Consider the following 24,629-nt stretch of genomic DNA (forward strand, 5'->3'; position numbering starts at 1 on the left):
AGAAAAAGATGCTTGTCTATTATGGGGAAGGTTGGTTGAGTTGGAAAGGAAAAACTAGAAAGGAAAAAAGAATAAAGAATCTCATTTTGGAAAGAGAATTAACATCTTGTTTGGATAGGTGTTGACCATTGTTTCATAATATATCTTTTTGTATTTTATTGTATTATACTGAATTATTTTGTGAATATAATATTTGAATAGATTGTATCTTTTGATACCATTTAATAACATAATTATTATTTGATTTGACCGTATCATATTTTATCACAACCGATAAGTTTACTAAAATGAAAACTTATAAATAAAAATAAAAGGCGAGTCAAGACTTTTTTCATAACATTTTCGAGTCAAATTGTGAAACCTTTGCAGAATTCGAAACCATATACGAAGCTCCTCATAATAATACTAAAAGAAAAATAAAATAAATATCATTTTATGTATGTCGTGTACAATCCCATTACTACAATCCAACATGACTATCCATGGAGCCTCTATTCTAAGGAATAAAATTAAACACCTGGGACAATGCCCAAACTAAAAGAAAATAAGAAACAACATGATAGCTACCACAGAATAGAAGTAGTGTCTCACAATATACCTCAGGAAGAGTCATCCTAACCTTGTCCACACATCACATGTCATACCTCATCCTAAAATATGTAAGGTAAGACACGCTTTGGAGAGGGGCCCGGGAGGCTAAGTACTATCGCACCTCTTTTTCCCCGAAAATTGTGGAAAGAAAGGAGTGTTCCCAATTAAAGTGACATTATTTGAATTTTGAATAGGGATTGATTTTATGGATTTTAGGAGTCGCCGCTTGGAATTACTTGATTTCGTTGTTCCAAGTCACCGGTTATTAAATCCCTAATCAAGAAAAGTTTTGACTCTAATTATGGTCCGCGAACACAAAAGATTGGGTAACAATTATTTTATTAACCGGGGAGGAGGTGTAAGGCACTCGCCGAGTTTCGTAATTTTAGCGTGGTTGGTTTAACAATTCACACTTGGTTCAATTAATCCCGAAAAGACAAGATTAGGAATGAATATATTAGGGACAAAGTGGGTGTGGCTCCTGTGGAAGATAAGTTGGGGGGATCGAGGCTGAAATAATTCGGACATAAGAAGAGGAGAGACTTTGATGCCCCAATTAGAAGGTACGAGAGGTTGCCCATGGAGAGTCAGAGGAGGGGCAGAGGGAGGCTTAAGAAGAATCAGGGTGAGGTGATTAGGCAGGACATAGCTCTGCTCCAGCTTAGCGAGGACATGACCCTCGATAGAAAAGTATGGAGGTCGAAAATTAGGGTGGTGGATTGATAGACAGTCTAGAGTTTCGCCTTATCTTACTAGTAGTAGTAGTAGTACTAGTCGGGTTTTTTTTCCTATTCCTAGTACCTTATTTTTATACGGTGTGTCATTATTTTCAGTAGGATTGACACTATTCTTGTAGTTTCGTATCCCTGAATCTCTGTTATTGCTCGTTGTATTATTTGCTTTCATTGTCTTATTACCTTGTTGCTGCTATTGTTTCTCTATTACTTCATTTTTACTGCTCTTGAGCCGAGGGTCTTTCGAAAACAGCCTCTCTACCTTCATAAGGTAGGGGTAATGTCTACGTACATACTACGCTTCCCAAACCCCACTTGTGAGATTTTACTGATTTGTTGTTGTTTTCAATGTTCTTAGAGATTTTATGCATTTCCACTTTTAAACCGCTTTTAATTTATTTATTTATCGAATTATGGAAATTATCTTGAACAAGTCACGCGTACGTGCACTTGTTATGTTTGTATGTCCAAAACCGTGCCATGCGTATATGCCCACGATTATTAATATTTATTATTATTATTATTATTATTATTATTATTATTATTATTATTATTATTATTATTATTATTATTATTATTATTATTATTATTATTATTATTATTATTTTATTATTATTATATTATTTTTGTATTGTCGATTTGAATTTGGAGTTACGTATCGTAATTATATCACAGAAATCGTACCCATAACCATTGCCGCGCCTCGTTTTCTCGCGAAAGCGAGTTTCGACATATGAAAATTCTTTTAAATGGGCATTAAAAGAGAAGAGTTGTCACCTAACGATTTTGAGGTGCGTTAGGGCACCTATTTACAAATAACTCTGTTAGAATCAGTCCAGGTCATTAAAGATCGGGTAAGGGCTCAAATTACCTTAAATAGAAGGTGTCAGGTACTCTTCGAGGTCCACAACTGTGGGTCCCAGCCGAAGTTCATGCTATGTGGATTATTAGATAATAACTGTCCTATGTGATTATATAAGCGAGGGCAATAAAGAACTTAAAGGTTCTATTATGAACAAGTGTAAAGAAAATCGGACAATAGTTAAGTTATAAAGACGATCAGTACAAGTCTTTAGAGGTTACATGGTACAACTCAATTGTTCTAAATTCCACGACTAAGTGTGAACAAATAATCATATAAGGAAGAGGGGAGTCTTAAGTTTTTTAGCCTAAAGGATCACCCCGTGCAACATAAATAATACTTCGCAACTCCCTTAGGGTAGGGGTTGCTCATATTATTCAGCAGGCACAAACTATCATCTCTTGCTACCTAATTACTATATTAAAAGTTATTTACCTAAAGCGTTCTAATTCAATTCTAAACCGTGTCTTAGGCATGCACTACCCGTCCCTTGCCTATGGTCCAGGAGGCTTTGGACCTACTATTTGGGTGATTCTATACTTTACTTAGGGTCCTCGAAAATGATAAAACTAGCGCGCATTCAAAACATATAAGACCTCACATAAAGACAATAAATGGCTTAAGTTCGCCTCCACACACAAGCAAGAAATGCACGCGAGCATATTTAGGCAATGGATAATTTCAGAGTTAAGAAACATTATGGCCGTTAAGTCTTATAGGCATAATTTCTAGGTGATCCTGATTTCCAGCATTTGCACAGGAAATACTGCAGCTTTAGATCAATGAATTCGCAGCTTATAAACAATATAGACCCTATAGGCATGATATCTAAATGTTGCGGTGAGGCAGTGAAATAGCTTGAAAGCCCAGCATTAATAGCGTTAATTTTATAAACAGTTCTTCTAGGCGAGTGAGAGTATCCTATAAGCAGGATTTCTGATAATTAGACTTGGTTTTATAACACTTTATCCCTATAGGCATGTCATCTAAGTGAGGCAGTGTAAAAATAACAGAAAGCAATTGATTAATTATTTAAAACCCTATAGTCATGGTATCTAGATGAGTATTATCAAAGCCATACATTATTGTATCCTATAGGCATGATGTCTAATGGTTAAGCAAGGCGTTTGATTCCTATAAACATGCTATCTAAAGCATTCAGTTGGCATGGAAACGGGTATAGCAATTACTTAAACCAATATGCTTCGAACAGTGTACAAGTATTTGGACAAATTAAGTGAGGTGTGTGATTCCTATAGGCATGACTTCTACTATTGTGTAGAAATAGAGTATGTCAAATAAAATAGCAAACAAAACATGTAGACCTTTTAGGCATATTTTCTACTCCTTTATGCAAAAATAGAATATACTTGTTCCCCCCAATTTCATTAACACCCCAATTATTTGTTTACAAATTATTACATGCCCAAATAATGAGTACAAGTACAAATATTACACAAAGAACAACTGCAAGCCTGAGAATAAGCCCAAACAAAAGCAACCCACCACTGTCTGGGCCTTTGACAAGCTCACTCTTTACACAACCAGCAGTCCCAAATCCCAAGCTTAGCAGAACAATAGAGTATGCCTGAATCCAGTACCCAGGTCCAACAAAATATATGGCCCAATATCAGGCCCAAGATGCATGACTTACTTAACCCAACTGATGTCAGACTTAACCATGCAAGTGACAACTACTCAGGGAATTAATTGAATAACTTTTCGCACTTAGTTCTTAAAGTTGTATCTACCAACAGTTCCAATCAAAACACATAGACAAGATCACATGAAATAATGACAAGTTTGCAGGACAAGTTCATGCTTGTATCCTCAGAAATAAAGTTAGAATGACAGGATTAACCATCATAGGCTAGTGAATTATTCTAACAAGAGTTCAAAAGTAAAATGATCTAGAGTTGGCCTAAAAGTACTTTAGATAAGAAACTTAAATATGAGAATCTGGTATAGTAGTAGACAAGAACAAGTGGGATACAATAGAATGTCTAACATGAGAGCACAGAGAACGTAACATAGCAGAACAAGCTCATGAGCAAATACTTAGTTGAACATGAGACAACTTTAACACGCTGAGTATCAGTCAATACCAGAAGCACTTATGGAAAACAAGTAACATGTCAATCAGGACATACAGACATCAAACTTTATACTAGTTGGCCACACATAGGAGAAAAGGCTAGGTATGAGGTTTTCTCAAGTAATATTGAAGAACACAGGATTGCACAAGTCAAAAGATACACTAGAACTCAAATAACATGGAAATGGGCCCTAGTTAACAGTACAACCTCAGAAACATAGCAGGTTGGGTATGAATGACTCAACAAGGTCTAGAACACATGAGTTGGTTATCATAATAATCCACAACAAAGCAGAAAGATAAACTCAGGGCAATCATCAGGTATTAGCATTGACATAGCAGACTAAATAGGTTTAAGAGAACCAGAAGTCATTTACGCTAAATAAATATGATAAGCATACACCATAATTATAACCTAGGCAGGTTTAGATGCTAAGAGTATAGAGTCACAAGAATACTTAAGAGCAAACAAGGCTACAACAAGATGGAATAGTAGGCAATTGATTCATAGAAGTTTCAGTGTCACAAAGCATAAATTTGAACGAAAGAGAATGAAATTGCTAAGGCAAAGAGACTTACCAGTTGCAAATTAATCAAACAAGCAAAATAAGAAGAACAATTTCTACAGTGCTCCAATCGTCAGTAGCAAAAAGAGCAGCAGAATCCCAAAATCCCAGTGCGTTAGAGTTTCCAATGGTTTCAAGTGAACCACGGGCAGTGCTCGCACTGAGAAAAGAGTAACAATCAAATTTCAGTAGCCTTGGCTTTCAGCCGGCTAAGGAATAGTAGAATGAGTGAGCGTGAGGGAGTAATAACAGTAGTTCAGTAATAATCCTTAAGATTTAAAAATGGAACGGGGAAGAGGGTTTATATAGTAGTAGAAATTGAACGAACAAACAAGGAAATACAATCAATCAACACAAAAAGGAAAGAATATATCCCATGCATACTCAAAATAACAGAGGAAGTGAGAACTACGAACCCTAGTTGGAGTCGGATTTAGAGCAAACCGTTCACAAGCCCCAATCACGACAGAATCACCGGAGACATACCATATACAAGAGAAAATTTTCTCTTTTTAAGTGTATAGAACCACAATCGCATCCAGAACCATAGTGTAAGAATCGAGCTTGCCATAAGTGTAATGGTAACGAAAGTTACCATAAATGAGTGATAGTAACAGAAAAGGTAAGTATAATACACGTATGAACACGTACAAGGAAGGAATAAGAGAGAATCTCCATGGTCGGCTAGGGGTTAGTGTGAGAGTGGAGAGATGAGAGAATGCAAAGGCGATTGGGCGGAGAGATGGGTCTCTAGGGTTTGGGCGAGGGTTATAATGAGAGGGGAAGGGCTATTGTGGACCGTTGATCATATAAGATCAACGACCATGATCGAAAGAGAAGCGGGGCGGGTCATGAGATGGGTCGCAACCGGGTTAAATGAAGAGGTCATTTGATTTGGGCTCTGGGAATTGGGCTAGGGATTTAGGGTGTTTGGGCCATTAATTTGGTCCGAAAATTGGCTTAGGATTGGGTTAGATTTTAAATACAAGAAATTAAGGGAAAATAATTTAATAAAATAGTTAAATATGTATCAAAAATATTATTTATGCAACTTCACATTTTAAAATAATAGATGAAGGTTATAAAAATATATAAAAAAAATTGACCCTGAATGATAGAATGCAATTAATTGTAAAGTACATGCTATTATTGCAAAAATGCGTAAATAGTTCAAAAATATAGATGTAACTATATAAAATGAAGTAAAATATTATAAAGCATATATGTGGGTGTAAATAATAAATTTAGATAATTAAGTCATTACTAATTTGAAGGAGTAATTAATAAATATTTGAATAATTTAAGTGCAGGAAAATCAATTTTAAAGCCTTAAAAATTATGAAAAATTACAGAAAGTACTTATCTGATTCTTGTAAATTGGTGATGATGCAGAAAGGATATTTTGAAAATATACATGATATTTATAAAATATGAGGGCGAAATTGGGTATCAATAACCATGATGATTATTTTTGTTAATTTCGTGCCTAAAGCAAACTAACGATGTTATGAGTGTTTATTCCCTATGTTTGAGATTTGTGGTAGGTCAAGATTTATGGAATTTGGTGGAGAGGTTTAGATTTAGCTATTGGATTTATTAGCAAGTTCAATTATCTTACTAAGCTAGAAGGATTCGAATGATCAATTAATTTATAAGAAATGGGTTAGCTTATGAATTTATTGTTTTGTTCCATGACAAAATTAATTCTTTTGGCCCAAAAATCTAATTTTTTTTTTCCGAAATATCACTTCTTTAGTCATCAAAATTTTCTATCTTCCTTTCAAGAGTTATTAAACAAACAGAAGCAATTCAAATATCTCATGTTCAACTCCAAATAAATAACTGTGAGCCTATTTAGTAACTTCACTTGTTTTAAGAGATAAATTGACGAGCGCAAAACACACACTAAAATATGCTCGCTAGTCGAATATAGTATAATATAATATCGTATGCACAAGGATTGGAGTTAAACAGTATTATCGTAGTTTGTAGCTAGATTGCTAATCAAGATAATCAACATTTGAGAATTATGTGATACTAAAATTAACTAAGAATCTAAAGCTAATTGATGAATGACACTCGAACAAATGTAAGCAAGGAAGATATCAAGGGGAGAAAATAGAGATTTATTGGATAGGTGTAAGATAAATGTCTGGGACTTAACTCTAGTTAATTCACTTCTAATGCTCAAGTGAGTCTCTCGAATTCACTCAATTATTAGTTCAAACGTTTAGTAGAAACTCCTCTCTCGATTAAGTCTCAACCTCACAATATGAACCAATTTAAGCTTAGTAAAAATATGCAAGAATTCATAGTGGATTGGTCTTTAAGAGAACCTCTCTGGATTATCCTCCTAACTAGGTCTAATCAACAATTCAACTAGCCTCTTTCGATTACCAAGAAGAATTAATGAATTCAACCAATAAGATAATGCAAAGATATCACAAGTTATGGCTCTCTCGATTACATGAACATGTGAATATAGATGCAACAGTTAAAACATCCAAAATGATTCAATATATAAAAACTAGAGTTATAATCCGCAAACAAATATCAATACACCAATTCCATCAAACCCTAAAGGGAACTACTCTATAGGTATGTAGAAATTCATCACAAATATAAAGAAAAACATAAAACGGTCCAAACTCTTGTCTTAAGTGAGGATTGAATGATGAATTTCTTGTGCTTTCGCTTCTCCACCTCCTCCTTAGGTCTTAGATGTGTCAAAAATGCTTAAAATAATGTTTTTACATGTATTTATACAAAGTAGAGTCGGGCCCAGATGAAAATACCTTTTCCTGCGCGAACTGGGATAATAAATCTATAAATATTACACTGGTGTGCCGCATCGGGTGACGTGCCACGCGGGGCGGTTGTGGGAAACTTCAGAGAGCTTGTTCTAATAGGCTTCAGGAAAATTGGGCAGCCGCGACGCCCTACGCGCCGCGGCTGTGGGACTTTCTCTGAGTACGAATATTTCTTGCTTTTTAGCTATCCCGACGTGGTTCTCGACCCCCGAACGTGATCCCGGCTTATTCCCTTGGGCTTTTACTTAGACTTCAAAGCTCCAAATCACTCAAATTCATTCCATAACATCTACATAGCTCGGAATCACTCCTACAAGGCATAAAACACACAATTAGTGTAAAATACTAGCGATTAAAGCTCAAACTCAATTAAAGTACAGTAAATTGGAGTGTAATAAGCGACTAAAAGACGAGATTATAGCCTACCATCAACACCTCATACTTAAACCATTGCTCATCCTCGAGCAATCAAACTACACTTTATATAGACACAACCTTATTTAGCAATTCCCATAACTCATTACACCAAGAATATTTAAAATAGACTAAACACAGTAGCATAACATCCTCGCCTCAAGATTTGACTCAAAAGTACCACACATTATTCACAACTCACTCACTTACTCAACATAGAAGTCAAGAATTACCTTTCCTTCATGAATTTAGTGCCCTCATACAACAATAGAGAGTAGTTCCACATACGATCAAATTTAAGAAAAATTAGGAACTTCAGATAGAAAGAATTCACTCACTCTCAGAAACAACATTCATATGCCACAAAATATGCACCATAGGCTTGCCTGTAGTGTACTACTCTACTAATTGAGTTCATTCAATCAAGTATCAAGTAGGACTTTAACTGGTTGTAATGTAGGCTGCGAGACAGGTATGATACATTTAGATATAAGAGTGACTACACCTCCCTAAGCACTTTAATACATATAATTTAACATTAAAAACCCCACACTTATGTCAAACCATACTCCACCTTAATATCATTATACATTAACTTTCACTTCTTTAAGCACAATTACAGCAAGAGTTACCACTTATCAAAAAATATTTTTCACAATAATACAATTATTTTTTTCTTTCTTTTTCAATTCAAGTGGCTCTTACTTTTTCAAAACAGTGCACCTTTCTCCTTATTTCGTTAGTTCCACTCAAAAGCCAAACCAATCACCCCATACTTCAACTTTTACAAAGTTTATAACAAATTCAAGTTCTCATGAGAGGTCAAAGGTTCAAATAAATGGTCACTTCAAAACAAATGAGTAAGGCTTGTAATGTGGTTGCCAAAAAATAAGATTACAGGCTAAAAAGGATTAACTAAGATACATAACAATTAGGTGGGTAAGAGCATATAACTGGTTCAACAAAGAAATGCCTAAATCACTTATAAGACTGAACAACACTACTATTTTGCTTTGCAAACACACGAAAAAAGTTCTAGACATCAAATGCAATGCACAAAATATACCAAAACCTCACACTTACATGGCACATAACTCACTCAGGATCGGACTATCAAGACACTCTAGTCAAAGCAGTTAAACAAAGTTAAGATCATACAATTTAAGGTACTTATACAAGAGTCAAAAACGAGCCTAAGTGTCACAATTAAAGTACTCACTATTCTCAAGGCATAACCAAGTCAAGAGATATTGCCTTCAACTCAAAACATAGCACAAGGTTTCCTACACCTAACAAAAACAAAAACTAACTACACCCGGTTCAAACAAAACCCTTGGAAAAGAACCGCGGCACGAAGAAAAATCAAGGGGGAATTATTACACTACCTAACAAACTAAAATCTTTTTGTCTTTTTCTTTCGGCTTTAATCCCTCAAGAAACCCGTCGAATGATATCCATCGTCGGGAAAAGTCGAAAATTTTAAATATTTATGGTTTTTCTCATTTTTCTATTTCTCACTACTAAAACAACAAAACTAAATTACTAACACAGATACATACAACATATAAATTTTCCGCACCCCACACTTTAAGTTGTGGCATGTCCCCATGACACACGATTAGAAAGCATAAGGTAAAGAAAACTTCCCTGAATTTTTAGTCGGGGTCTGAGTCGAAGTTGGGCTCCATTCCACACGCCCGAACCAAAGCACACATCCATGCGGATAGCTTCTTCTCAGACCTCTTAGGGTACACCTCACACTTATCTTTTCCACTCATTGCAGCCTTTACTTTCGAATCCTTCACCTTCCACTCAACACTTGCAGCTGGCTTCTCCTTTATCACCCCCGTCTCTACATTCGTCTCGAACGTCACAGTTTCTTCACCCACTCTAAGCATGAGTTTTCTATCATGTATATCTAAAATTGCTCTACCTGTTGCTAAGAATAGTCTTCCCAAGATTAGGGGTATCAGCTTGTTCTCCTCCATATTCACCACTATAAAGTCTACTAGAAATACGAACTTATCTAACTTAACTAAGACATCTTCCACTATCCCCTCGGGTGTTATCGTTGTTTGGTCTGCCAGCTGCAAAGATATTGGTGTAGACCTTATCTCTCCAAGCTCATTCTCAAGTTTTCTATAAATAGACAAAGACATTAAATTAATTGAGGCACCGGAATCACACAAAGACTTATCAAAATTAAGAGTACCTAACGAGCAAGGTATAGTAAAACTCCTTAGATCTCTACACTTTTGTGGGAGTTTGTTTTGCAAGATTGCGCTGCAATGCTTTGTGAGCTTGACTACTGATGTCTCTTCTATCTTTCTCTTCTTTGTCAGGATTTCCTTCAAGAACTTAGCGTAAGCTGGCATTTGGGAGAGCACCTCTATGAATGGCAAATTTACATTAACTATTTTCAGCATATCCAGAAATCTCTCAAATTGCTTGTCCAACTTCTCTCTATAAATCTTTTGGGGAAATGGTAAAGCAGGCATATTCTCGCTATCATTAGATTCCTCCCTTCTTGAAGTTTCCTCTTTCTTCTTTTTCTCAGCTCCCTTCTTACCTTTCTTCTTCTTATCAACTTCATTTTTCAGATGCTCCTTACTTTATTTTTCATGTACCACCTCCTTTTGGATAGGGGTGGGCTCTTTCACTACTTGTCCACTTCTCAGAGTTACAACATTTACCGTCTCTCTGGGGTTTCTTTCAGTATCAGCTGGCAGAGTACCTGGGATTCTCTCAGATAAGATTGTAGAAATTTGTCCCACTTGCTTCTCCAAATTTCGCATCCATGTTCCAAGTTCTTTGATAGTTGCACTATGAGCATCTAACCTCTCATCTGTCTTGACAATAAAGGACTTCATCAGATCTTCTAGCCAGGATGATAGGATTGTTAAGGTTGAAACTGTTGCCTTTGCTGATTTTGGAAGCCTGGAGCTCCTTGTCCCTGGAATCTGGAGTTGTTTTGTTGCCATGCATCTGCAGTACTCCCAGGTGAACTCCATGAAAAATCGGGGTTCTTATGACCTATTGCATTGAAGTTATAATTTCCCACAACATTTACTTCCTCAGCTAAGGCATGTCACTCATGAGTAGGGTGTCATCTTCCACATATATCAAAAGCTGTGTTATTCTCACTTTGTATTGAAGCTAAGGTCAGCTTCCTTATCTCTTTCGCCATGGCATCAAGCTTTACCTGTACAGATGTGTTAGCATTAATCTGGTGAACACCATTCGCCCTTCTTCTTTCAGCACTTTCAGAGGGCCATTGATTTGCATCTTTAGACAATTCATCGAGAATAGTGACTATCTCCTCTGGTGTCTTTTTTATCAAAGGACCTCCAGCTACATTACTCAATGTTCTACGTGAGGCCGGTGTCAAACCATCCCAAAAATCTTGGAGTTGCATCCAGATTTCAATTCCGCCATATTGACACTTTCGAACTAATTCCTTGAACCTCTCCCATGCTTCAAACACAGTTTCAGTATCTTTCTGGCAGAAGTTATAGATCTCTCTTTTAAACTTGCCTATATTAGTTGAGGAGAAATATTTATCAAGAAATTTTCTGGTCATCTCCTCTCATGTTCTAATTGATCCCCGGGGCAAGCTTCGAAGCCACTGCTTTGCATTATCTTTGAGAGTAAAGGGGAATGCCCTTAAGTACACTGCATCTTGTGACACACCATTATATTGAAAGGTGTTCATAATCTCCTCGAAGTCCATCAGATGTGTGTTTGGATCTTCGTTCATCTTCCCTTTGAAGACACAACAGTTTTGCATAGTTTGGAGCAATCCTTGATTCAATCCGAAATTGTTCGCAGCCATTGGAGGTGGTCTAAAACTTGATAAGCCTTGGTTGTAGACCGGTCTAGCATAATCACCAAGTGGTCTCCCAGCACCCAAAGGTTGATTCTGAACAATTCTCTGAGCCCTCTCCCCCTCATAGACAAGTTGTGCATTCCGAAGAGCTGTTTCCTCGGCATCCCTTGAAGCTTTTTTAGAATGAAATGTGCGCACTTGGTCAACCGGTCCACAATCACCTAAATAACATCAAACTTCCTCGAAGTCCATGGGAGCCCAACTACAAAATCCACGGTGATACGTTCCCATTTCCACTCCGGAATCTCAAGCCTCTGAAGCAATCCGCCCGGTCTCTGATGCTCATACTTCACCTGCTGACAATTTAGGCACTGAGCTACAAACCCACTATGTCTTTCTTCATTCTCCTCCACCAATAGTGCTGCCTCAAGTACTGATACATCTTTGCAGTACCCGGGTGAATGTAATACCGCGAACTGTGGGCCTTCTCAAGAATCAACTCACGTAGCCCATCGACATTGGGTACACAGATCCGACCCTACATCTTCAACACCCCATTATCCCCAATAGTAACATCCTTGGCATCACCGTTTCCTTAAAGAAAAGCAAATGGGGATCATCATACTGACGCTCTTTGATGCAATCATATAAGGAAGACTGAAAAACCACACAAGCTAGAATCCGACTGGGCTCCAAAATATCTAATCTCACGAACTGGCTGGCCAAGGCCTAAACATCTGACGCAAGTTGTCTCTTACCAATAGGAATAAATGCAAGGCCACCCAGCCAAATCAACATTATCATCATCTCCCGCCATAATTTCTTTGGTTGAGGATTGCCTAACCTTTTCTATATATTCTCACGGAGATTTCTTTCCTTCCTTGGCTGTCGCTGTTGTTTCTCGATTTCTGGTTCGTATGGTAGCACTTCCTTCCCTGAAGATTGAGTCATGCACCAACTTAATCTGCAGCCTGCGCACAGTCAATACCTAGCGTAAAAAGGGAAAAATAAAATAAAAGAAAAAATCCTGAATTACCACTACAAACTATTTCAAACACTATTGATTGCCAATCCCCGACAACGTTGCCAAAATTTGACGAGCGCAAAACACACTAAAATATGCTCGCTAGTCGAATATAGTATAATATATATAATATCGTATCCACATGGATTGGAGTTAAACAGTATTATCGTAGTTTGTAGCTAGATTGCTAATAAAGATAATCAACAGTTGAGAATTATGTGATACTAAAATTAACTAAGAATCTAAAGCTAATTGACGAATGACACTCGAACAAATGTAAGAAAGGAAGATATCAAGGGGAGAAAATATGAATTGATTGGATAGGTGCAAGATAAATGTCTGGGACTTAACTCTAGTTAATTCACTTCTAATGTTCAAGTGAGTCTCTCGAATTCACTCAATTATTAGTTCAAGTGTTTAGTAGAAACTCCTCTCTCGATTAAGTCTCAACCTTACAATATGAACCAATTTAAGCTTAGTGAAGATATGCAAGAATTCGTAGTGGATTGATCTTTAGGAGAACCTCTCTCGATTATCCATAGCCTCTTTCGATTACCAAGAAGAAATAATGAATTTAACCAATAAGACAAATCAAAGATTTCACAAGTTATGCCTCTCTCGATTACATTATCATGTGAATATAGATGAAACAGTTTAAACATCCAAAATGATTCAATACATAAAAACTAGAGTTATAATCCGCAAACAAATATCAATACACCAAATCGATCAAATCCTAAAGGGAACTACTCCATAGATATGGAGTAATTCATCACAAATGTAAAGAAAAACATAAAACGATCCAAACTCTTGTCTTGAGTGAGGATTGAATGATGAATTCCTTGTGCTTTCACTTCTCCACCTCCTCCTTAGCCTCCTTAGGTCTTAGATGTGTCAAAAGTGCTTAAAATAATATTTTTACATGTATTTATACTAAGTAGGCCCGGGCCCAGACAAAAATACCTTTTCCTGCACGAACTGGTATAATAACTCTGTAAATATTGTTGAGGCACGCCGCATGGGGTGACGCGCCACATGAGGCAGTTGTGGGAAACTTCACAGAGCTTGTTCTGACAGGCTTTGGGAAAATTGAGCAGCCGTGGTGCGCCACGCGCCGCGGCTGTGGGACTTTCTCTGAGTACGGATTTTCCTTGCTTTTTAGCTATCCCAACGTGGTTCTCGACCCCCAAATGCGATCCCGGCTTATTCTCTTGGGCTTTTACTCAGACTTAAAAGCTTCAAATCACTTGAATTCATTCCATAACATCTGCATATCTCGAAATCACTCATACAAGGCATAAAACACACAATTAGTAAAAAAACTAGCGATTAAAGCTCAAACTCAATTAAAGTACAATAAATTAGAGTTTAATAAGCGACTAAAATACGAGATTATAGCCTACCATCATAAATCATAAAATACAATCAGTAATTTTTAAGGCGTGCTAACACATAATTTATGGAGACATTCAAGAACTTTCAAACAGAAAAAAATATACTTTTTGCCAAAATATTTATCCACTAATAGAGTAATATAAAAATAAAAGTAATTAAGGAACTAGACCTTTTATGAAGCAAAAATTTGTTTTCCAATTGATTGAATTAAGAAAGCTCCTTGAACAAAGTTGTACAGCAGAGACAAGTGTTGGACAAAAACTTCGAGCTAATGAATCTAACAGACCAGGCAAGGCGGCGACCAAAATGAGCAACAAACGAGCTCAACAGGAACCTTCGGCCAGAGAACTCCCACGTCGACCTCGGCGGACTCAACCCCTTCACTGGGGTTTCATGGCTGCATTTTCAGTTATTTTTGGGCTGTGGAGAGGGCATTTTTAGACTGTTTTTGCTGGGTTTGAGGTCTGTTTTCGGGCAAATTTTTGTGGCTGTTGACGGGTGATTTTGGCTGTTTTTTTGAGTATATTGGAGCTAATTTTCAGCTGGGTTTAAATGTTGCTTTAATGGAAGAAGATGGCTAGTGAAAGAGGGTGTTTTAGCGTTGAAATAGTGGTTGTTTTATGATGGTTTTAGGTGGTTTAAGGTTAATATTTGGGGCTCTAATGGAGTGTGATGAAGAATCAGTTGCCGATGCTCTCTCCTTGAAGAAGAAGGTGCGACTGCTCAAAATTTCTAGCTGCTAGGTTTTTTTCTCCCCTATTTTTGTTCTGTGTTTCCATCCTCTCTCTTTTTCATTCCCAGATCCTTTTTCTCTCATTTTGTTCCCTCCCCCCTTTTTGTTCCTTTTTTTCTTCTCGGTTTTCCTTCGGTTTCTTTATATGCTCTATCTATCCTCTAGAGTGAAGTATATTTTTCTCTCATTAATAAGGAGTTTGAGGAGATTGGGGTTGTCAGGGTTATTTTGGAAACAATGAAACGTTTTTGCAACGCACGCAATTTCCACAGTTTTGACCTAAAAAATACCGTTCTTTGTCTAGGTTTTCGGATTTACTCAATTCCTCTACGACTTTCCTCTGTCTTTTAAATCTTCTCTCTTGCGGCTCAATTTGTGTATGTTGGTTGTGTAGTTATAAGGTGACTTTTCATTTTTTCCTTCTTTGTTTAATTGAGTAAATTGTTGGTTGAGACTGTTTGTGAAATTACATACAATTTCATCTTCATGGGGTTAGTATATTATCTATATTGTAAAAAGCTTACGGTACTTAGTTAGTAAAATTACACAAAGGAAAAATGGTACTCTCATGTCTCTTAATTTGATAATAATAGCAATCCTATTGCCGTAAAATTTAAGAGAGAGGGTCGTCGGCTATTTAATCGGGTTTTTTTTCCTTCATCTCTATTGTAAAAAGCTTATGGGATTTTCGTATTCCAATTTGCCTTTTTTTATATGACAAAACTGCCAAATATGGTTACAATAAGAAACTTCTTAAACCCCAGTAATATTAAGTTATAAGCTCTACAAGGAATACATTACAAGTCTCAAAGCGTACATGTAACGACTCGATCGGTCGTTTTATGTATTTGAGCCTCGTTTCCCTTTTTGATGCTTCACACATGTGTATTTGTAGTTTTATGACTTACGGGGTTGGTTAGTTTTGTTCCGAAAAGGTTTTGGATTGATTTGGACCCTTTGGTTCATGGTTTAGAAGCCTAAGTTAAAAATATTGACCAATATTTAACTTTTGTGAAAGTGACCCCGAAATGGTATTTTGATGGCTTTGATAGGTTCGTATTGTGAATTTGGACTTAGGCGTATGCCCGAAATCGAATTTGGAGGTCCCTAGGTTGATTTGACTTATTTTGCCGAAAGTTTGCAATTTGAAATTTAGATATTTTCCCAAGTTTGACCGTAGGTTGACTTTTGTCTATCGGGTTTGGAATTTGATTTCAGGATTTGGAATAGGCCCGTTTTGCTATTTGAAACTTGACTGAAAAATTTGGTATCATTTGGAGTTGATTTGATAGGATTCAGACGCTTGGTTGCAATTCTAGAGGTTCTTGAATTTTTCTTTGAAATTCATGCGTTTTGAGGTTATATTCGTAGTTCTAGATATTATTTTAGTATTTTGATCACGCGAGCGAGTTCATACGATATTTTTATACTTGTGTGGGTGTTTGGTTTTGAGTCCCGAGGGCTCAGGTGAGTTTCAGACATGTTTCAAAAAGGTTTGGACTCAAATACATGTTGCTAGTGCTGCGGTTGTCGCAATTGCAAGCACTAGCATCGTAATTGCGAACATGACATGGGGGACTCAGATATTGTAATTGAGATATATGTTTCGCATTTGCGAAGTCTAGGCTTAGGTGGGTTAGGTCGCATTTGCAACAATTTTGTCGCATTTGCGAGGAGTGCAGATTTCGCATTTGCGAGGTCTGTGTTGCAATCACGACATCTCCTGGGCTTGTCATATGCTGCATATGCTAGGCGTCCTTCGCAATTGTGAGGGTTCGCAATTGTCGTAATTACGAACTCTTTGTCTATCACGACCCAAAATCCAAACCGTCGTGATGGCACCTAACCCAACCTGCTAGGTGTCACGACCCAAAATCTATCTAGCCGTGATGGCACCTAACCCAACCCGCTAGGTAAGCCAGTTAACAACAAACCAGTTCAAATGATATTTATTAAGAGAATAAATGATAATACAACTGAACTGTTATACAAGATTTCCCAAGGACTGGTAGTACAAATCATGAGCTTTTAAGATTTAGAATTTACAAAACTTGTATGAAATAAATACATCATCTGTCCGAATGTACATAAACAGATTTGTATAAGTCTAGGGCTACCATGAACAACAAGCAGCTGTAACTGGAATGCAGGTACATCTTCAATGCTAGCTTCCGTCATACACATCAACATCAGCGTCCAAAATCTGCACGCAAGGTGCATAAGTATAGTATGAGTACAACCGACCCCATGTACTCAATAAGTAACAAACCTAACCTTAGGTTGAAAGTAGTGATGAGCTGGGACAAAGGTCAGAGTCCAACTCTAATAACCAGCAACAATTCATAACAATATAATAAAGATGGTCCAAGAAATAACTCAATAAATAAATACTCAGCTCGTATACAATTCCGGAAAATAAACATTTTCTTTTCAAGTATAACAGTAAAACTCAAATCTCTTGCCGAAATCATCGAAAATATGAGTAAGTTTGAAATCTGTGATTTTTCTCAAAAACTTTAACAACATATAAGAAATTCCATTATAAGATGGCATGAGGAAAAATACTTCTTTATGCCTACATATCAAGTATGCATGTCTAATGCAATGCAACACAGTGATGAACTCATGTACTCATACTCTCAGAGTACCCAATCTTATTGTCTCGCATTTCCACTCATCACGCTCAATATTCTGCATGCTCAGTTACTCAGCACTGTACAGGGCAGATTCAACCCAAATATAAATGAAAACTCGCGCACAGTCACTCAGTACTGTATATGTCCGTGCAACCCGATCCCCCAATATATATATATATATATATATATATATATATATATATATATATATATATATATATATATATATATATATATATATATATATATATGTATGTATGTATAACTGACATGTAGTCACTCAGTACTGTATAGAGCAAATCCAGCCCAGGGAAGATCCATCCCTCAATATAAATAATTAGGCAAGATCCATGCCCAAGGAAGATCCATCCCTCAATACAATATCGACTGCGCTCACTGTGCGTGTGCAGACTCCGGAGGGGCTCCTTCAGCCCAAGCGCTATAATAAGCCAAATCCAGGCATAAATCAATAAACATGTTGCGACGTGCAACCCGATCTCATAAATATCACTCACAATCAGGCCCTCGGCCTCACTCAGTCATCAATCTCTCCAGTCTCTCGGGCTCACAATGTCATTAAACTAGCCCAAAATGATGATATGATGTATTAATAAGTAGCAACAGAGACTGAGATATGATATGCAATGAATGAACATGACTGAGTACGAAATTACAATTTAAATATATAATTCGACAGCAGGAATGACCTCAGTGGGTCCCAATAAAACCAGCATTTGCCTAAGCATGATTTCTAACATGAGTCACAGCTCAGTTTCTCTAACACATGAAAAATACATGGAAAATACAAGTCAATTAGCTACACAACTCTACGGAATCCACCGAGTCTCAATTTCTACGGTTCGCGCCCACACGCCTGTCACCTAGCATGTGCGTCACCTTCAAATAAATCACATAACACGTATAATCAGGGTTCATACCCTCAGCTCAAAGTTTAGAAGTATTACTTACCTTGAACAAGCCAAATCCAATACCGAGCAAGCCAAGCGATGCTCCAAAATGCCACCCGCACGCACCAACCTCTAAACGGCTTGAAACTAGCCAAAATCAACTCAAATACATCAATTAATGCCTAAGGAAACAATTCCAAATGATAAAGGTCGAATCCTTAATCAAAAGCCCAAAATCAGCCAAAATGTCAAACCTGGGCCTGCGCCTCAAAACTCGATGAAACTTATAAAATCCGAAAACCCATTTAATTACGAGTCCAACCATACTAATTTCACTCAAATCCGACTCCGAATCGATGTTCAAAACTCAAAAACTTACTCTATGAAACTTTAGGCTAAAACCCTCAATTTCTCTTTAAAATTCATAATCCAATTGCCAAGAATGAAGATAGAATCATGAAATATAATACAAAATGAGTGGAGAACACTTACCCCAATTCATATGGTGAAAAATTGCTTAAAAATTGTCTCAATCCGAGCTCCATAGCTCCAAATATGCAAAAATGTCTGAAACCTTCGAAATAGAGTACTTTATACACTGTTCCAGCGGTACCCTTCGTGATCGTGGTCAAAACCTCGCGATCGCGATTATAAAATTTTGTAGGACAATTTTTACCTTATGAGATCGCGGCCATATCCCCCCTATCGCGATGAACAAACTTCCATTTAACCCTTCCCAACTCTTCTCAGATAGTTTGTAATATATTAGCCATAACGTTTGGTACAAATATCCAAATGAAAAACAGTTTAATTTTATGAAAACTAGACACAAAGGGCTACAACTTTTAGTTTTGGATCATCTCCAAATTCCTTATAGATTGTAAGTTATAAGCTTCCAAAGTCAGATCAGTGCATCAGAGATTTTCTTCTATGCGATCGCGTGAAGTCTTCCGCGATTGCGATTCACTGCTCCATTTTTCCTAATTTCACTTCGCTATCGCCTCCAAATCCACGCTATCACAATGCACACCCATGTAGCCAAAAACCAACAACTAAAAATGGCCTAAAAATGGTCCGAAACTCACCCGAGCCCTCAAAGCTCCACGCCAAACATCCACACAAGTCTAGAAACATCATGCGAACTTGCTCGGGCAATCAAATCACCAAAATAACGCCTAAAACCATGAATCGGACATCAACACGCATGAAATTTGAAAGGAGCACTCAAGAACTTCTAGAATTACAACCAAGCGTCCGAATGCTATCAAACCAACTCCGAACGCCCCGAATTTTGTAGGCAAGTTCCAAATCATAATGCAGACCTACTCGATGTTTCAAATCTCACTTAACAACATCAAAATCACAAATCGCACCTTAAATCGACTTAATGAAGTTAATTAACTTTCAAAATTCAAAACTAACGGCAAACAAGCTTAAACACCTCGGATTGATCTCAAATTTGGCACACAAGTCATAAATAACATAACAGACCTACTATAACTTCCAAAATCGAAATTTAGCCCCGTATTAATAAAGTCAAACTGCGGTCAAACCTATGAACATTTCCAAACCTTCAAATTTCCAACTTTTGCCAGTTAGTGCCAAAATCTTCTAGAATTATCCAAATGCAAATCCGGGCATACACCCGAGTCCAAAATCATCGTCCGGACCTAACAGAATCATCAAAACTCTGATCCTAGGTCGAATACTAAAAAGTCAAACTTGGTCAACTCTTCAACCTTAAAGCTTCAACAATGAAATTCATTCTTCCAAACAAGTTCCGAAACACCTGAAAACCAATGCCGGTAATTCACACAAGTCATAATACATTATACAGGGCTACTCGTGCCCCCAAACTACCGAGCAAAGTGCAATTGCTAAAAACGACCAGTTGGATCGTTACATTCTCCCCCACTTAAACATACGTTCGTCCTCGAATGTGCCACGAGTCACATCTACACACTGTATAAGTCTGAACAAGTTGTATCAAGACATAACCATAACCGAAGATGTGTTCACATGACATACCACACAACTCGCATACTCGTAGAAAAATTTCCGATCACGGTGGCTGCTCAAACCATCCCAATGCCGGTAATAAACCTCATATCAAACAAAACCTCATTCTAAAACCTTTGTACACCGCCGATGATGAAAGAAACACGCAGTAACTCACAATCATTCATCAGAACAACAAGCCATGGAGCTCCCTCTCCTTCGACAAGAACTATAGCTCATTTCTAAGCCGATCAATGACATTACCCTTCCAAATATACCGCAAACAAATCTGATAGCACCCATTCTAGGTCCGATGACCTCATCTCATCACACAACCACTCTAGTGATATGCCACATCAATACAAACTAAAACCACAATCTACATAATCTATGCACCAATAAGCAACGACCCAAATGTACTCAATCATGGAAAATGACTCAAACGAGAGAACCATCCCGCAAGTTCAACAAGTACCACCACAATCGCAATGCTACAAACCCATCTTACATATTAGAACCAAGACACACGAATCTAACACAAAGGATCATATCCCGACATAACCCAGCTGCACTGCATGACCCCATCCAAAAATGAGTTCATATGAAATACCTCAAACCACCATGCTCAAAATTAGAAACTACACGCAATTCAACATCAAATACATGAAGTGTATGACCATAACCACGGAGAAGCAAATAGCACAATATACCACAGTCCGGAGAGAACATTACCAAGGCGCAATCAACCATTCGACACCCCAATAACCATCTCGCTCAAATCCCGCTACAAGACCCAAACAGAATCGCACCATGTATGCTTATAACCAACAAATCACAACCCCTCGTAGCGTAGAGGAGTAACACATAGATCATATCAGAGCACGAATAAGCTCCACTCTACCGAATGGAACATCCCCATACAATAGCAGTACGAAGTCGACCAATCCGACCCGGTGTAGAATACACATCCTCATTCGTCCTACCAATGGGCCCCAAATCAACTCTGGTCATCCACAAATAGATAAATAATCCTCCAAAAGTCCATAATGATCTAACCATGGCATATACTATCATATGGCTAGCTTTGTCCACATCTTCACCGTCCACAACCACGAAACAATCTGCTTCTGAGAACTCCTGGTCTCCAAATTCGTAGAACACACGAACCACATATTTGATCCCAACTCCACCGCCTGAATGTCTAACACATCTCTCATACACGATCATCTCACGAGGAATACTTCTATAATTCTTCCGTGCCACATAGCAAAATCTGAATATCAGCAGTCGATCAACCAGGCGAGTACCGTAATACCAATGAAGCATCCGTAAGTCAGCACTCAGTGCACCTTCTGAAATGTACGCTCTCCTCAGGCAATACCAAGTAGTAATATCATTCATCTAGTCATCTGAAACCGCCCATGTTGTCTAAGAATTCATGCCCTTCCTTTCAAACCCAAACCATGAACTTGCACACACAAATCTTAATCTCACATAACATATCGCATCTATCACGAATATGAAATGTACGAGAATCTCATAATCAACTCTGAGTCACAAGCAAACTACATACTGAATTAGCCATGAACCTTCCATTTAATCTCATCCAGGAGAAAATCACAACACGCAACATGCTTGTCACGACCCAAAATCCGTTAAAGGTCGTGAGGGCGCCGAACACCACTGTCAGGCAAGCCAACACTAAATAATTAATTAAATTCTTATTTTAATATTTTTGAAATCATAAATTTTACTTCAATTTATCTAGTAAAAGATGAATTTACAGAATAAATTACAATGTTTTCCAATTCCAATACTGAACATCCCATAATCTTCCCAGAACCCAGTGTCACAAGTGCATGAGCATTTTGTAGGAATTTAAAATAAAATACAATCTCTGTCCGGAATATAAATTTAGACAGGAAAGAAAATACAATACTCTGAAGGAGACTCTGCTGGCTGTGGAGCGTCGTATAGAATGCAGCTCACCTAACTCCCCGCCATAATCACGCCTCTGCGCCCACAAGGCCGCTAAGCATATGTGTACCTGCACAAAACTGTGCAGCAAGTGTAGCATGAGTACGTAAATCGACGCGTACCCAGTAAGTATCCCGCCTAACCTCGAAGAAGTAGTGCCGAGAGGCCGACTCCGACACTTACTGTGGCCATCAATAATATAAGGTATAGTAAAGAAGTGAATGAATATGAGACAGAGTAAATATATGAAACAAACAAGTATAAAATACGTGGTACAATTTCCCTCTTTACAATTTACTCAAGCTCTCAACTAGCGAGTTCCCTCCGTAACCGAAGCATATATATATATATATATATATATATATATATATATAGATGTAGTAGACCTCATCAAAGAGGTTGTCATAATTCAAATCAAGGAAAAACCCTCAGATACACTGGCTTCTTGCCAAATGTTACGCACGATTCCACGAGGATAATATATATATATATATATATATATATATATATATATATATATATATATATATATATATATATATATAGAAAATGTCGAGGTGTACGGCCCGATCCAACATAAAAGTAAACTGTGCACTGCTGAGGGTCGAACGACGCGAACCATAGATGCATCTATTAACCTGCCGAGGCGAACGACCCGCTCCCATGAGAGTGTGGTACATAAATTCTGCCGAGGCTAACGACCCGATACCATAAGAGTGGTAAAAGGAAATACCCCGCTTGTGAATCATACGTGCGACGCGGTCAAATATAAATTTAACATTTAAAATCATATCTCTTTCTTGATTTTTTTCAAAATAAGGGAAATTCAGCTTGTAGCTTTTTAAGGAAATTACCCCGCTCGCGAAACATACATGCGACGCGGTTACACATAGATTTTTTAAGTTATTATGGTGTTCCTCAATTGTTTTCAAAAATACGAAGTTCAAATGAAAACCTTTAAGTTCTCAACTTTTCCTCAATTTCAACTCCTTTCAAAACGTTTAATAAGTTAACTCAATCTCGCTTCCTTTCAAGGCAAGCAATAAACATAAATTCAACAACAATAACAACAAGGCATGATGTAAGCCTAACACTACCCGGACATAGGCATAGTTAGTAGCTACGTACGGACTCTCGTCACCTCGTGCGTACGTAGCCCCCACAAATATAATCACATAACAATTTAGTTCATCTATGGGGTTAATTCCCTCTTACCAGGTTAGAAAGGAGACTTACCTTGCTCCGAAATTTCATAACCGTCTCCAAAGCCGCTCCGATAATTCAAACTGATGCCCGTCGCTCCAAAATTAGTCAAATATGACGCAACCGAATCAAAATATACTCTAATACTCATAATTAATCATTTTATAACAATTTTCAACTCCGTTGGAAAAGTTGATAAAATCACCCTCGGGTCCACGTGCCCGGATTCCAAAATTATTTTGAAGATAACTTTACCCATAACCTCACGAACGCAAATATATAGTTTATTCTCAATTCCATACTCACATTCGTGGTAAAAAAAAATCCAAAATACCAGATTCTAGGTTTCTTATCAAAACCCCACAATTTCTACTAATTTCCATGTTTAAATCCATATATAATCACTTATTTAACTCAAAATTGTGAGGAAAACACTTACCCCATTATGATTTATGAAGATGGCACTCCAATGTGCTGCAAAATCGGCTCCCATGGGCGAAAATGAAATGAGATAGAGCCAGACCCTCGCTTTAAAAGAGACACTGCCCAGCCCCAACTTCCGCACATACGGACTCTTCGTCGCATCTGATGTCTCACAGGTGCTACCAAAACCTCGCACCTATGCATTCCCTCTGCCTAGCTTGACTCTGCACGTGCGCCACCTTCCGCGTCTGCGCCTTCGCAGGTGCGGACAAAACCTCGCACCTGCGCTCCCAGATTCTTCTCTCACTCTCGCACCTGCGACTTACCTCCGCATCTGCAACCCTCACAGGTGCGGACAACCCTTTGCACCTGCGATCACTGCCCAGCTTTGCCCAATCGCACCTGCGACCACTGGCTCGTACCTGTAGCCTCGC

At 37.8% G+C, this 24,629-nt stretch overlaps 1 pseudogene; it reads left to right on the top strand.

Annotated features, from left to right (window-relative positions):
- The first annotated feature begins 11,505 nt into the window (after window positions 1-11,505).
- Window positions 11,506-11,604, top strand: LOC142177805 (small nucleolar RNA R71; annotated as a pseudogene).
- Window positions 11,605-24,629: the final 13,025 nt, after the last annotated feature.

This window comes from Nicotiana tabacum, chromosome 23 (genome assembly GCF_000715075.1).
Source record: "Nicotiana tabacum cultivar K326 chromosome 23, ASM71507v2, whole genome shotgun sequence".
Classification (NCBI taxonomy): domain Eukaryota; kingdom Viridiplantae; phylum Streptophyta; class Magnoliopsida; order Solanales; family Solanaceae; genus Nicotiana; species Nicotiana tabacum.